The sequence below is a fragment of the Pantherophis guttatus genome, chromosome 3 (genome assembly GCF_059756535.1).
Source record: "Pantherophis guttatus breed Tessera chromosome 3, ASM5975653v1, whole genome shotgun sequence".
NCBI classification, from domain to species: Eukaryota; Metazoa; Chordata; class Lepidosauria; order Squamata; family Colubridae; genus Pantherophis; species Pantherophis guttatus.
This window is the reverse complement of record NC_142065.1, coordinates 48,234,428-48,251,179: the sequence shown is the minus strand read 5'-3', so window position 1 is coordinate 48,251,179 and position 16,752 is coordinate 48,234,428. Positions and strand designations below refer to the sequence as shown.

At 38.4% G+C, this 16,752-nt stretch overlaps 1 protein-coding gene across 1 annotated transcript in view; it reads right to left on the bottom strand.

Annotated features, from left to right (window-relative positions):
• The window catches only part of LOC117663923 (chitotriosidase-1-like), a 42,093-nt gene extending 38,864 nt beyond the window's left edge, over positions 1 to 3,229 (bottom strand). Inside the window, exon 1 of the mRNA XM_087889519.1 lies at positions 3,113 to 3,229. The gene's annotated coding sequence lies outside the window, so the exon portion shown is untranslated. The remainder of the gene's footprint in view (positions 1 to 3,112) is intronic.
• Positions 3,230 to 16,752: the final 13,523 nt, after the last annotated feature.

Genomic DNA, 16,752 nt, shown 5'->3' with positions numbered 1-16,752 from the left:
CAGATTCCATTGTAATGAAACTTGCTTTAAAATAAATCTATGATGGATTTTTTTTTCTTTTGACACTCCAATTTTATGAGACATTACAAAGTGGAATAATACTATAATATACGGTACACATGGATCAATTTATGTGTTCTTCTGAACTTGTCTTTAGAATTGATGCTGTTAGATACTTATGTTGCATTTTGTAGATACACAAGACATTTGAGTGCAAAATCAAAAAAAGCAGAATCACACACTAGGATTTAAATTGGGAATAGCCATTTATGAGGGAGCAGAGAGGCATGGGAAGGTAATTCTAGCCAAAATTCTAGATTAAGTATCCTAAATACTATTGAGAACCCCAGAAGTAAGGAATGCTACTGATGTTCTTCTACAGGAATAAAATGTATGACAATAAAGCAGAATATGATATCCCCTTTCTTATTGTCCTAGTTACTGTTGTATAAAAAAAAATTGATTCTAGCAAATATTGACAGAAGATAAAATATATGTAAAACAATTCTAACACAACCATTATAAGGCATTGAAGCCGAGTGATAATTAATTGAAGATTTTTTTTCTATCAAAAATCTACCTTTTCTTCAGTTATGTAACTGAAGATTACTTTTCCTCTCATGAACTCTTTAGCCTTAGGAAAAGCGCACACCCACACAAATCCTGTCATTCACTGCTTTTATGCCAAAGTCAAACCTGTGCGGATTTAGAGTAATTCTTTAGATTTACATAACACAATATGAATTGCTCTGAATCTCTAAGAATTGCTTTCGGAGTAGAAAATAACTAGGAGTGAATGGTATTAAATTCAAGTTTTCTATAAATGGATTCTTTTAAAGATTTGTCAGTCAAGTTTGCACAATATCCTATGATACCTTATTAATAGGACTTTCCTCCTGTTTCTTCCAGTGCTGAGAAAAAAATATTTTGTTGTTTATGATCTGGAAAGACCAACTGTTTACTGTAATAATCTTAACTGAAACACTGTTGTCATCTTAAGTTTAATTTGCATGATTAAAGGTTGAAGTAGCCTCACAATTTATCATTTAGTTGTCCTCCCATCTAATTCTGGGATGTATGCAATGGGTTTGCATTTGCATCTAGGAGAGGCTCATTTTTGGTGTATGTTAGTTAAAGAACAAATTGTATTGTTGAGGGTGCACCAGTTTCCATAAGGTTGTAATAAATTTCATGACCAGTACTTGTCTGTTGAAAAACATATTATTATGTTAAATAGGTAAAAATGTATCATGCCTGATTCCATGTGATTCTGTAAATGTATTTTCCTAAGATACACATATGCCTGTGTCCCAGGTGTGAAGTTTTTGCACACTGTATTGCAAAATTAGAATGTGTGTGTGTGTGTGTATGTATATCAGTGGTGGGTTTCAAAATTTTTTACTACCGGTTCTGTGGGTGTGGCTTGGTGGGCATGGCATGGCATGCTGGCGTGGCTTGGTGGGCAGGGCAGGGGAAGGATACTGTAAAATCTCCATTCCCACCCCACTCCAGGGGAAGTATACTGTAAAATCTCCATTCCCTCCCCAATCCAGGGGAAGGATATTGCAAAATTCCCATTTCTTCCTGATCAGCTGGGACTTGGGAGGCAGAGAATAGATGGGGACGGGGCCAGTCAGAATTTTTACTACCGGTTCTCCGAACTACTCAAAATTTCTGCTACCGGTTCTCCAGAACTGTCAGAACCTCCTGAAACCCACCTCTGATGTATATGTATGTATATATGTGTATATGTGTGTGTGTGTGGTATGTGTGTATGTGTGTATGTGTATGTATGTATACAGTGAATTTGATGGTTCCAGTGTTCCGGGGTAATGGGATCACCTTTTGCAACCTTCTGACAAGCAAAGCCAATGGGGAAGCCAGATTCACTTAACAACTGTGTTATTAACTTAACAACTGCGGTGATTCACTTAATAGCCTTGGCAAGAAAGGTCATAAAATGGGGCAAAACTCACTTAACTCTCTTGCTTAGCAGTGGAAATTTTTGGTTCAGTTGTGGTCATAAGTCAAGGACTACCTGTAGCCCCAAGCTTTGAATGAATTGCCTGGAAGGAAACAGAGCCAGTGCAGCTTGTGCAAAAGAGGTGTTATATGGGCAAACCTCGGCAAACCTTACTGCACATGTTGCCACATTCTGAACCAGTTGTAACTTCCAGATGGTCTTCAAAGGCTGCCCCATGTAAAGTGGATTGTAGTAATCCAAACAGAAAGTGAGCAAGGCCTCCCGGTTCAGGAAAGGGCTTAGTTAATGCACTAGGAATCTGTGCAAAGACCCCCTAGCCAGAGCTTCCACCTGTTCCTGCTGCCATAACTTAAGAAGGACCTACACATTGACGCCTACTCAGTGTGGAAGTGTGCCACCTTGTCCAGACTCAGATATGAAATATCAGTTGGACCCGGGGGATCAAAAACCCAGTCACTTTTTCTTGCCAGGGTTGAGTTGAAGCTGATCAACTGATCAACAATGGTCACCACATTACAAAAAAGATGTTGAGATTTTGGAAAAAGTGCAAAGAAGAGCACCAGAGGGCAGGACAAGAAACAATGGATGGAAACTAATCAAGGAGAGAAGCAACCTGGAATTGAAGAGAAACTTCCTAACAGTGAGGACAATTAACCAGTGGAACAGCTTGCCTTCAGATGTTGTGGGTACTTCATCACTGGAGGTTTTTAAGAAGAGACTGGACAGTCACTTGTCTGAAATGGTATAGGATCTCCTGCTTGAGCAGAGGGCTCAACTAGACCACCTCCAAGGTCCCTTCCAGCTCTATTCTGATTCTGATTCCTCCCCATCCAGACCCTTACAGCCTTCAAGCACCTAGATAGCACTACTACAGAGCACTTCTCAAACCTGAGTTAAAAGACTTTCACACAGCTCTTCCCCAAACCTTAACTAAAACACTTTCTTCCTGTCTAGGAGCCAGCCGAAAGCCAATCCCATTTCCTTGTGTTCTGGCATGCAACATCATCAGGCAGCAGGAAAGCCTTTTGTCAATTGTTTTGCCAGATGACTAGACCGCAAGTCTAGTTATCTGTTGGAACTTGCCCCTGCCCCTGCCCCTCCTCCCCCCTCCCCGGACATTTCACTTACCAAATCTCCCAATATGGATCTGGGGATCAGTTGTTTAGAATGAACGGAGTGGTAGGTAAAGTCAGAGAAGATCTTCTTTTCCCATCAGGTCTCTGATCTAATACCCAGTTTGAAGGCTGATCCATCTGAAGAGCTGACAGTAAACAACAGTTGACAGACATGGCGGGAGGGTAGAATTGCGAGAGTTTACCCTCTTTTTGCCACATCACAATGCAGCCCTCCCTGCCTAAGAGATATTGTTCAGGGTGCTTTTAAATAGCCCAAACAACACAGCCCAAACAACACCTGGAAGATAAATGTGAGGAAAGCCCCCTAGTCACTGATAAAGGTAACTGGAAATTAAAAAAAGATTTGGAGAACAATGTCTACCATCACTTCACAAGCAATAAGTTTAATGACATGTTTAGAAAATTGCATTAACTTCTTTGGATTCCAGTTAAAGAACTCTGCCTGGTTTTGCATTCCTTCTGATATACTGGTTATGAATGAATGCTTTAAATTTCATGGGAACCTCTCTCATCCCAAAGGCACAGATCTAATAATGTTGTGGCAAACACCAATATGGGCTAGGAAAACCACACTGTGTGGGACCAATGGTCAGTAAGATCAAGCAGAAAAGACAGGGATTGTAACAAGTGAAATGACGTTATCATTCAGTATAGGCAGAAAATTCCTGATGTATTCCTTAGTTTAATTAAAACAAAACAAAAAGCAAATTACAGTAGGAGTGGAGGATATCTTTATTTGAAAAGCACTGGAGTCAGAATAGATAATACCAGGCAAAATGAAACTGTAATGTGATCCAGTACAAGGCAAATTCAAATTGTTTATTTAAAGTACTTATAACCCTTCATTTCTCTAAGAAAATAGTGGCTGGTCTAAACTTTTCTGATTAGCTTTATGACTGAGGACATCTTGAACTGCAACCCGAGGCACATTTGTGGGGACATATCACAAAAAGGATTCCTTAAGGCAGTGGTTTTGAAACTTTCTGCTCTTAGTATCCCTTCCCATTTTTTAAAAAATTATGGAAGACCCAAAAAGAGATATTGCTTGTATGGGTTATATTTATCAATATCATATTAAAAAAATAAAATGGTGGCATCTGTAAAATATTTATTGAATCATGTAAAAATAACTTAGATATTAGATATTGCCATAAATAAAATATTTTCATGGGGAAAAATCCTGCAGCCTTCTGGAAGGCCATGAATATCTGGCTGTTCCTCCAAGCATGGGTCTAGGATGGGGCTGAGTCAGGGGGATCTACATATGAGTGGTCCAGTGAGAAGGGTCTAATTTTCTTTTTTCATTCTGGTGCACTTGAGTCAGCCTTGATTCCTCTCAATTGCCTGGACAAGTCCCTGCAGTTTCTTTGGCAAGATTTTATACCTGATTTGCCACTGCTTCCTTCCTAGGGCTGAGAGGAATGACTGGCCCAAAGTCACTCAGCTGGCTTTGTGTGTAAGGCAGGACTATGATCTCCTGGTTTCTAGTCTGATGCCACAACCACTACACCAAACTGGCTCTGATATATGTGGGCACAAGGTTTTCATAAATACCTTGCTGCCTGTTTAATTCACACTGTAGTACCGGTAGCTTGATTTCCCTCCAAATATTGAACACAACTGATATGGCAACATCTCTTTATTCAGATAGCAAGGCTCACTTTTACACACCTGACAGCTTGATTTAAAACACACAAAATCAATAACCCACTCCCTCTTCTTTCTGTAGTTTGCAAGTTACAGATAATATCAACTGTGAGCAAGGATAGAAAGGGCAGGAGCTGCGTCACCAGGTTTCTTTGGGGACTGGGTATCAAATTGAACGGGTTCCAAACAGGTCGCTTTGCAAGACTTGCATTTTACCCTGTACCCAAAAGATCTAGGTGCAAAGAAGGTTCGCGTTAGAAGATCTTGTCTTTTAAATCTGATTGGCATTAAAAGAAAACTGCACGTCAGTTTGGACTGATCATTTCTTTCTCATTTACAGCAAGATGTTTCCCATCATTTGAAAAAAGTAGGGAGGTTAACAACCGGCGAGCCCCGTTTTGTTTGTCGCCTACGTCACATGTTTTTCAAAAGCTCTTACCAACCACCTCCGGGTAAGCCGTGGCTGCTGACGCGCAGAGCCTGCCACGTCAAGAAGCAGGAAGGGAAATAAATTCCTAATTTGGGCTCGGAATGGGGCGACGTTTGATTGGCTGCTAAGGAGAGGTGGGGCGGGTGAGCGAACAGCTGGCTTCAGTTACTGGACTCTAATCCTTTCAACAATGGAGTGCATAAACTCTTCCGAGACTCGGAAATTCCCCGCCCTTAGCTCAGCATAATATGAGCCTTTGGTGATGCCTGTTGATAATTTACTTGCTCGCAGACTGTTTCTAGCGTCCTTCAAAAATAAGTAAATAAATATAATTTTCTCTTCCTTCCCAGCATATCTGCAAGCGTCTTGAAAAGGGAACCGATTTCATTTTCCTTTTAGTTCTCTCATTTGCTGAACCACAAGGAAGAAAACCTGCAATTAAGGAGTTAAAAATGTGCTCAGTTTAAGATCTGATAGGCCTTCTATTTTTTTTCCAGTATGTCGTTACACAATTCAACAAAAGGTAACTTGAACTATATAGTGTAAACAGGGAGGCCTTGTTTTTTAAAAACAAAATGTTGTAACCTTTGAGCTGTACTGTAATTGGTTATCATACAATAACTCCACCAGGAATTAGATTTATAAGATACTGAAAAATATATGTTTCTTTGGAATCTAGAGTAAAAGAATAAAAACTATCCTGGATTTTGAGTTTTGCAACAATTGGGAATATAAATTTTGTTAGTGTGATTCCTAAAGGCTGGGGGAACATTCCCTGTAAAAACTCTGGGAATCTCTTCAAAGTTCAAAATTCCAACATGTTTTTGAATCATTAATTTGCTATCTAGTATACGGTAAGATAGAAACAATAATATCTATTCTATGCTTGCTATAGTCTGATTGAAACTTTCCTTCATCTCATAAAACAACAACCAACAGAAGAACAGAATAGAATCATGAGGCTGCAAGGAGCTTTGGAGGACTTCTAGTTCAACACCCTGCCCATGGCAGGAGACTTGATACCATCCCACACAAATGTTGTCCAATCTTGAAAACTTCCAGTGATGAATCACCCACAACTCTGAGAGAATTGGTTAATTGTTCTCACTGGCAGCAAATTTCTCCTTAGTTCAGGTTAAATCTCTTTGATAAGCTTCCACCCATTGCTTCTTGTCCTACCCTCAGGTACTTTGGAGAATAAGTCAACCCCCTTTTCTCTGTGACAGCTCAAGTACCAGAAGACAGTTTTGTCTGTGTCTGATTCTTCATTGTTTAAGTTAATTTAACTCTAGAAAATAATATATGTCATTCAGGATAGAGAACTGTGAAGTTCTTGGTGTTCTCTGAGCTTGGTTATTTGCTTGCAGACATTTCATTACCCAAGTAGGTAACATGATCAGTGCTGCTGTGCACTGATGTTATCTAGTTGGATAGTGAAAAGTCTGCAAACATCAACAATTCTACAGTTTAACTTTTCCAAGCCACCAGGCCTCTGCAAATGACGAAGGCAGAGTAGCACCACATATTTAGAGACAATAGAGTCATCTATGCTATTATGTTATAATTTGCTTTAGTTTAGGGGTTTAGGCCATTGTGTGAATCCAACCATTATGATTTTGAAGTCACACTTCATTATGACAGTGCAGGGCATGAGCCCAGCCATAAAAAGAAGCTTCCTTGCCACCTTCACTTATATTTTTAAGGGGGAAAAGGGCACTTTCAGAAAAAATAAAACTGCTTGTACTAACAACGAAAACCTTGTTGTTGCTAGTATTTTGTGTTTTCCTTCTTGACAGATATGCCATGGTAAGAAATATTATGGTGGTGGGAATATCCTGGAGATTCATCAGCAGAAGATGACAATATCTGGGTTCCCCATGAAATTCTGTGAATTAAGAAAACCGGTTATGTAATATAAAGCTTATCTGGTAGTATCTGGGACCGGTACTGTAGATACTTAGAACGTAAGTCAAATTAGAAATGACTCACAAATGATTATGAACAGGGATTTTTAAAAAGGTATTACTTGCAGCCACAATATAGTAGCCCTTCACGGTGGGATTTTGGTGTTACTGTAAAGAGCTTAAAGGTTTTCCTGTCCACTTGAAAGTCCTTTCAAAACTGTTTCTTGTTCTGTGAGATCCAAGTAACTGAATAAAACAAGCTTCTCTGAGTGAAATAAAATGTCTTAATAGATTATAGCTCATTTGCATTAGAAGACCAGACTTTGTGGAACTACTTCTGAATATACTGAGTATAATAAGATAACTTGGTTTATGCATTTATTTTAATCCAAAATGATTTGAATCCATTTACCTGGCAGTTTTTCTGTATGAACGAATTCACAGTTCTAGGTAAGTAAAGCTTTGTTGCAAGTCATCTGAAAAGAAACCAGACTAAACTAGTAGAGAGTAGATAAAAATTATCTCCACTTTCTTCTTTTGAGGCTAATCTGCAACACTGGTTCCTGGTAATGACCATTTTGCCACAAATTACAGGCTTTGCTTTGCTTTCTAATCTCACAGAAGCCATGAGTTAGGGCAGGGGTGTCAAACTTGAGTTGTTACAGCAGTGTCATATGTGACGTATTGGGACTTTTTTCCTCTACTAAACTCGGCATGGGCATGGCCAGCGCCTGACACATCTGTCCTGTGGGCCAATGAGTTTGGCAGCCCTGACTTAGGGCCTCCTCAATATATCAGTGGCAAAGGCCACTGTATTTCTCAACATCAGTAACTTTAAGATGTGTGAACTTCAGTTCCCAGAATTCTTAAGCCAGTATGCATAAAGTTGCTGGGATTGTACTGGTATACAGGACTGTTTCTAATAGCAAAGGTTTTAGCTACAGTTTGGTTCTAGGTATCTATCAAATGAATAGTTTCCTATCAACATTAATATGAAGCTTTGTATAAATGTGGAGCAGAAGCAGAAAATAGATATCTGGATATATAATCCTGATGATTGTATATTGTTGATATAATTGCTGAGAATTAGGCCTTTAATGTATTAATGACTTATACAAAATGGTGCCGCATACAGCACCCCCCCCCCCCATACTGTTCAGACCATTTAGATTCCATTAGATGGAAAGATGCAATTTGCTGACATCTAGTGGATGTTCAGAATTTTACACCCCAAAATGGCAACCTTACTTCTATACCCGGGGTGTCAAACTCATGGCATCACGTTGTCACGTGACGTATCGCGACTTTTCCCCACTTCGCTAAATCGGGGGTGGCCAGCACATGACTCATCTGGGCTGCGGGCCACAAGTTTGACATCCCTGTTCTATACCATTACAACAAGCTTGTATACCATTACAAGCTTAGAATTTATTCTAAGCACAACTTTTTGTCTTCTTCCTCTGTTCTCCTCCCTCTCAATAGGCAGTCTATGATTAGCCATGATCTAATGGGTTGGGATTCTGTGACTGATTGCTTTCATTTTGAGAATATTGTACAACCCCAGCAATTCTGACTATCCTGAAAAAAGACAAAGGATTATAAAAAGGAGGCTTCTTTATACCAACACATGATGAATACTTTTTCAGAGCATTCCCCACAATAATCAACACTTGGTGTGTCTGCAAATCAAAATAGTTTTTCTGTGTAGTATAGAAAAAAATGGCTACCCAGTGATCTCTGGTTGACATTCAGCGTGTCACTAAAAAGTGAACTATGAGTATTTGTGGTAATTGCTGATCTTACAAGATATATATGATGCTTCCATTTGGGATCTGTTTCAAAACTTGGAAATATTTGAAAGTGGAGAAGCTACTCCCACTTGTGCCCCTTTAAGATTTTATTATTTTTGAGCCTCAAACTCCGATGACACATTAGAACTTTTACAGACTTGTAATCTTAACAAACATGTCCTTTCTCCAAAAGAACATCTTATCCTGTCACTGAATTTAGATATCTGGAGCCAAAAGTATTAGGCCAGGATAAAAAAAAAACCAGAACATTTTGCAGCCAAGGAAGACTTGAACTTGTGTTACAAAAGAATGATTTGGCAGGATGGCTGCTGTTCAAAAGAGGGTGGGACTGGGCTATAAAAATATAGGACGTGCAAGTTTTTAGGCATATCTAACATGTCTTTTGGATCCAGACCATGTTCAAAACTCCTTTTAGAATATGTAATTTCTGAGCAAGGCAGAACAATCTGCCTTTTCTAATCCTGTACATCATCTGCCTCTTGCACTATTCTGGGCTTGCACTTTCTGTTCTCCTGTTAACTGTTTGGCAAAATTTATGTTCCCCACCCAAACAGCTGGCCTAACTTTAAAGAATCTCATTTTAACGGATCCATCATTACAGTTTTATGACAACAAGATTGTAGTTGAGGGAAACAGTAAATATTCCACAACAGGGCAAGTGCTATACATGTTCCTGATCTACCAAGGTATGAGTGAGGAATTGTTTTGAATTCAACTATTACAGTTTTGGGAATAGTTGGTGATTATATGTATAGTGGAGTTCTTTGTTGTTCAATTCAAATTCTAGATTCTTAGGAAGCATTTTCTGTCCATGTCTTTTGATTCTTCAAAAATAATTGAAAGCCACATTTAGGCAGACTTTTAATGAGAAGCAATACTTTTTCTTATCTTTCTTTTTTTCTGGGTGTAGAGCAGGGGTGAAATCCAGCAGGTTCCGACAGGTTCTAGAGAACTGGTAGCGGAAATTTTGAGCAGTTCGGAGAACCAGCAAATACCACCTCTGGCTGGCCCCAGAGTGGAGTGGGAATGGGGATTTTGCAGTATCCTTCCCCTGGAGTGGGGTGGGAATGGAGATTTTGCAGTATCTTGCCCTGCCAGGCCCACCAAGCCATACCCACCAAGCCACACCACTTCCACCAAGCCACGCCCACAGAACCAGTAGTAAAAAAAATTGGATTTCACCACTGGTGTAGAGAATGATGGTGATAAAAGTAAGGTTCTACATTTAGGCAAGGAAAAACAAATGCACAGGTATAAAATAGGTGGTAGCTGGCTCAAGAGTAGTAATTGTGAGAGGGATCTGGAAGACCTAGTGGACAATCATTGAAATATAAGTGCGGCAGCTGCCAAAAAAACCAACACAGTCCTAGGTTGCACTAATAGAGGGATAGAATCATGTTCACATGAAATATTAGTAACACTTTATAATGCCTTGGTAAGTCCACACTTGGAATACTGCATCCAGGTTTGGTCGCCGTAATATAAAAAAGATGTTGAGACTCTAGAAAGAGATGCAGAGGACAGCAACAAAGATGATTATGGGACTGCAGGATAAAACATATGAAAAATGATTGCAGAAATTGGATATGTCTAGTTTAATGAAAAGAAGGACTAGGGATGACATGATAGCAGTGTTCCAATATCTAAGGGGCTGCTACCAAAAAAGAGGGGAAATCAACCTATTCTCCAAAGCATCTGAAGGCAAAGCAAGAAACATTGGATGGAAACTAATTGAGAGACATAACCTAGAACTAAGGAGAAATTTCTTGGTAGAGAAGAATTAATCAGCGGAACCATTTACCTTGAGAAGTTGGAGGTTTTTAAGAAGAGATTGAACAACCATTTGTCTGAAATGGTATAAGTTTCCTGCTTTGAACAGGGGTTGGACTAGAAGACGTCCAAGGTCCCTTCCAAACACTGTTATTCTGTTAGACCAGATTTTGTCTGCAAAAATCTGGATAGCCACTGGATAGTAGCAAAATAACAACCACTACAAAACAAAAGGTTTGAATCTCTGCTGCTGTTTAGTGATTGACTAAAATTTTGCAGAGAAAGGAAAGAAAAACTGCTTGCTATTTCAGCATTCCTGTTATCTTAATCAAAATTCCAATAAGGGATTTTTTAAAAAGTACATAATAAAAGGATATCAAAGCAGCTGTTAAAGCCAAAACTAAAGGAATAATGTATTGTTTCCAATAAGTTTCAAGATCTCTTTTCTCATCAGTGGAAACATTTCATTTGCTTCGAAACTTCCTAACAAATACTTAGTGAAACCTCAGTTCTAACCCATCTGCTTCCTGAATACTTTTCATAAGAAAAAAAAATCCTCTCGATATAGAACTATATACACTGCTCAAAAAAATAAAGGGAAAACAAGCAGAAGACATCCGAGATCTGAATGAATGAAATAGCCTTATTAAATACTTTGTTCATTACATACAGTAGTTTTGTGTTCCCTTTAGTTGTTTGAGCAGTGTATAAACTACTGTATGTAAAGAATAAAGTATTTAATAAGGCTATTTCATTCATTCAGATCTCGGATGTCTTCTGCTTGTGTTCCCTTTATTTTTTTAAGCAGTATACATATTGTAATGTGTTGTGAATACTATTCAAATTGAACACATTTCTACCACTAATCCACCCAAAGCAGTATGAAACCAATCCCAATTGTCTATTGTTCCCAACTTTGAAATGCAGAGAACATAATCTTCCTCCCAACTGACCAACAGGGAAATGAAAAATATTCAGGGTCTTGCCCTCTGAAGTATCACTGGGGGCCAAGTTAAAAAAGAAAAAACTTCGTACCCTTTCCAGACAAAAATGAATTAAATAAATACATTGTTAGTATCCACACATAGGCTGATAGCTATGTTTTTAGCTATATGTATTCGTGTGCATTTATCTGCTGGTTTGCATCCCCCCCCCAAAACCCCCTCTGCAATGATTACCATGTAAGGAATAGGAAGTTTAATAGTAAACAATGAGAAGAAAATACCAAAGTCATAGATTTCATGACTACCCAACTGCCTGCAGTTTTTTAAAAAAAACGTGACTTGTGGAGGAAATCTTATAGTATGGATATTTTTCCAAATAACTCTGGTGAGGTTGCATGTTTATAAGTGAGTGAGATTAGGAGAGGAGAGGGAAGAGATCAGTTCCCAGTTCTAAACAGTGCATATAAGAAAAGGCAACCCCAGGAAGACAATGCTGAATTTTGCTCAGGGGATGGGGTGAGACAAAATTGAATCTCCCACACAGGGCACAAAGCACAAGCACAAAGAGGGAATAACAATAATTGGCAAAATAAATGCAAGTCAATACCTGGAGCACATGGCTATTATATAAAGGTGTTGGATTAATTTACAGATTCAGATGGATCCCTCATTAATTCTCTCCAGCCAGGACTGGCGCCTAGAAATCAACATGAGGCAAATGAATTATGGATACGAAAGTAATATGCATGGCACACTATAACTGAGGGTTTTTTTTTTTTGGAAAATGGGGATTCATTAACAATTTTTAATTAAGAAAAGTTTGCAATAGGAAGACCAATTATAAAAAATGTTCATCAATGTTCATTACTTTCCTCATTTTTTTAGAAGGTAAAGTTGGTTTCTTTCTTTGGAAAGAAGTATACTTAAGTTTCTTGTTTCCTTTAGAAGTTATATAATAGATTTTCTGTTTCCACCCTCAAATGGGGGTAAATGCACTACAGATTTTCAACAAATGAATTTGAAAAAGATTTCAAAAGCTAGGGGTGGGAGACAAATGAAAAATCCACCCCCCCCAAACAAATGAGGGCTGCTTTGGGCAAAGCAGTGGTAGAAAACATCTTTATATGCGAAATGAGATACTTCCTCCCCAGCATGCCTGACAAAAGGAATGGGACAACTTGCCACAGCCAATTCGCTGTGGCCACTTCATTACGGCCAACATACCACGGCCAGGTCACCATTGGACAACTTGCTATGGACAACTCACTGTGGGACAACTCGCCGCAGGACAATTTATCAATTCAATTATTTAAAATAAATAAAAAATAGTTTTAATTTTTGTCATTCAGATTTCATTTTGTCCCTCTTTTTGCATCCTTTCTTTAATGATTCTATTCCACCATTTCTTTGATATCAGTGTAATTCTTGTCTCTCTGTGAGTTGCCGTGCAGTGAGTTGGCCATGGCAAGTTGTCCCATGGCAAGTTGGCTGTAGCTACTTGGCCATGGCAAGTTGGCTGTGACAAGTTGACTGTGGTGAGTTGGCTGTAGCGAGTTGGCCGCAGCGAACATTCATGATAGACCCCTGACAAAGGCCTTTGTCGGAGAGCAGCTGCGAGGTACTGTACCAAGCAGCATACAGTCCAACTTCTCCCAACCTAAATCTTCCACAAGTTTTTGCAAAGCCCAGAATTAGAGCCAGTTTGGACATGCTGGTTGGGAGTTGGTCCAATACATCCTGAGGACATTAGGTTGAGGAAAGCTGCAAGATTCTTAAAAGAGGTAATATTACTTTTTAGTTACAGTATAAACATTTTTTTCTCACAAGTAAAAATGCTGGCTCTCCCTCCATTCTCTCACAGTTGCTGATTATTACCTTTCACTTTGAGTATTTACTGTTATTATCTCACATTCCAATGGAAGTGGTTGACAGATGCAGTTTTCAGTATGTTTACCAAGTAACTTTGGTCTTTTACAGATATTGCAAGTTGTTTCCTATACTATGGTGAAGAAGATCATGTCAAAGCCAGCATATTTAAATCTGCTTTGTCATCTGTGAAATCCCAGATGTTTGCTTTGTTATGAATTTATCAAGATGAGGCGTGTTCCTTTAAATTACTGCATAAAATACCACATTTAGGTTGCTTCATAAATTAAGCAAAACAGTCTCAATGGCATATAATTAGCCTATGCCATTTGTCTAATGATTCCAGTTTCTGTTTGTTACGTATGATGAAGGAAAGCACTACTTATGTAAGTATACTATTATTGCTTAATTCTCATAATAATGGAAGAGCTATAAGAATAAAACATGGTCTATCACCTGACTTCTGCTCACTATAACTTTTACTGTAGAGTCCCCTATAGAAAGAAGGCCTGGAAAGAGTATATTGACTTTTTCAACTCAAAAGCACCTTCCAGGAAGCCTTTCCAGAAGATGGAAAACCCCATACAATGTTTCAAGAAGTCTGAAGTCACATCAATTAATTCACATTAAACCAATATTTGTTGCCAGTGTTTGGTATATAAACTACTATTAGCTGACTTCATGCAATACATTAAGCCAATGTTTCCCAACTTCAGCAATTTTTTGATGTATAATTTTAATTCCCAGAATTCTCCAGCCAACATGCTCATAACTAAGAATTCTTGAAGTTAAAGTCCACATATCTTAAAGCTGTTGAGTTTGGGAAACACTGCACTAAGCCATAAATCATATTTTACAAACTGCAATGGTAAATTCAGATAATACTTCAAGGCAATAGCACAGAATCTACTTTATATCTTAGTATGTTGGGTAGAACACTCCTAGAATGCTATTAGGAATATACATGCTGCCATCTTTTAAAACATGGGTTGGAATTGCATTAGCTGGGCAGAACCTGTAATTTGGATTTATAGTGATAACATAAGGGTTCAGATGAAAAACCATTGCAACACAATTAAGAATTATCTTTTTTTTAACCAATGAACATCTTGCTATGATACTGTTAATATCTTTAGCCCCTGTGAAAATATGTCATCCCAAGAAGAACAAAATACATCATGTATTTACATCACTACTGCAGGCTCCATTATCATGCCACTAACAATGGAACAGCTGATTAGGGCACCAGGCATTGAGGTTCAGCTTTGCTCTCAGCTGGCATGCAGAATTCGCTTTTGAGCTGGGGCAAGTCACCTCTAAGTACACCACTGTCTATGTGTCACCTGACACATTGACAAAATAATTGGCAAATTATGTGAGACTATTTTACACCTCGGAATGGCTGAGATGACCATCAGTTTAATGGAGAAAACAGCAATTTAACCCCAGTAGAACTAAGGACAATTTAAAACTATCTCACACATGGATTGGTGTCACCAGAGAGATATGGTAAAAAAAAGATGTTGCCATAGAATGTTTGTCCCTTGTCTGGAGGAGAATGAGGCAAGAACTGCACGCCTGCTGGGTTTAATCCATTTATAAACAAATAATGTTACATAAATGCTCTGTAGCTCCCAGATTATTTTTCTCAAGGAAATTAACCTGGGACATGGCTCTGAGATTTCTAACACTTGGAACAGTAGTGAGTGTGAAGCAGATTGTGGTCAGCCCAACTCCTCTGGGTGTTTCCCCAGTAGCATATCTATTGACTGAATGGATAAGATTAAATAGCCCAACCCAAGTTTAAGTAGCTGGACAAGTTTCAGTTTTTAAATTAAAATTGGGCAGACACCATTGCTAACTTAGCTACCCTGTAATAATTTTACCTTCTGTATAATAAGCTAGCAAACATGAAAATATGAAAAATGTTCAGGTTTTATATTGGATACAAGCTTTTATTCCGGGTGCTGCCATTTTTCTTTGGCTCCATCACTGAAACCTTGCTGCCAAGAATAGGCAGGTAAATGTTTCTGATCTGAGGGCCTTTGTTAGCATGACAGAGCTTGTTGGCACCGAACATGATCAGAAGAAATGGAAGACCCACCTTCTTCCTTCTTTTCTGTTGCTTACTTTGATCCATCTGTCTCATGATGTCCAACCAATAACTACAGTACTATGATAACCATGGAAGAAAGGCAAGAGATGGAAAATGTTCATTTGCTCATTCATATTTATCATAGCATCTATGAATAGTTCTTGAACTTTCTAGTTTGATTGCTTTCTGGCACAAATTATCAGCCATAGCTTGCTGGAAAACTATCTGTATTCCCCAGGACCAAGACCCACAAATTAGGTGACACCTGAGACTAAGTTTTTGGAAATTGTCTGTTTTTTAAAAATAATAATTTTATTAAGCATTACAACTAAAAAGATTAAAAACTAATACAAACTAAGAAAAGGAACAAAAGAAAAAAATAGAAAAGAAAGAAAAAAGAATCTACTATAATAAAGAAGAAGAAAAGAAATATATAAAGAAATATATTTCTTTATATATTTCTTTATATACTTCCCCCTTCATCCCAAAAATTATAAACAATTTTAGTAATTATCACTTTTTAAAATACAACAAATGATCTCTTCTTCCACAATGTCATCTCTTAACAAATCCAGCTACATTGTGGCTATGAACTTAGAAATTAGAAAATCTCTTGACTCCCAGCTGCTCAACTCAGTTCCTCCAGTCTTCTCATGAAGAATAGCAGTCTAGAGCAGAGGTCTCCAACCTTGGCAACTTTAAGCTTGGTGGACTTCAACTACCAGAATATCCCAGCCAGCAAAGCTGGCTGGTCTAGAGTACAAAAAGTAGTGGTCTCTTAATCTTTCCTTTTTCCAGAATTCATCATCTGATTACCAATCACCACCGCAATGTTGTCCCTTCTCTTTCAGGGATGTCTAGTTTGCTATGAATCCTCACCAGAAGTTTCTAGAAATCTACCTCTGTTCTAAGGCTCTTGAAACTACAATTCTTAGATTTTCAAGCCAACATAATCAATAGTCATAATTCTTGGAGCTGAAGTCTGAATACATCTAGAGAACTCTAGCTAAAGAGGTGATATAACTTATGCTAGTCAGAAAGACATTGATGTAAGTCAGAGCCTTAAAAAAGCAGGCAGCCTGCATAGTTCTGAGAGACAGACAGAAACTATTGGCTGAGTTCTGAGAAAGATGTGGCGAGACTGAAGTCTTGATTACATAATGCT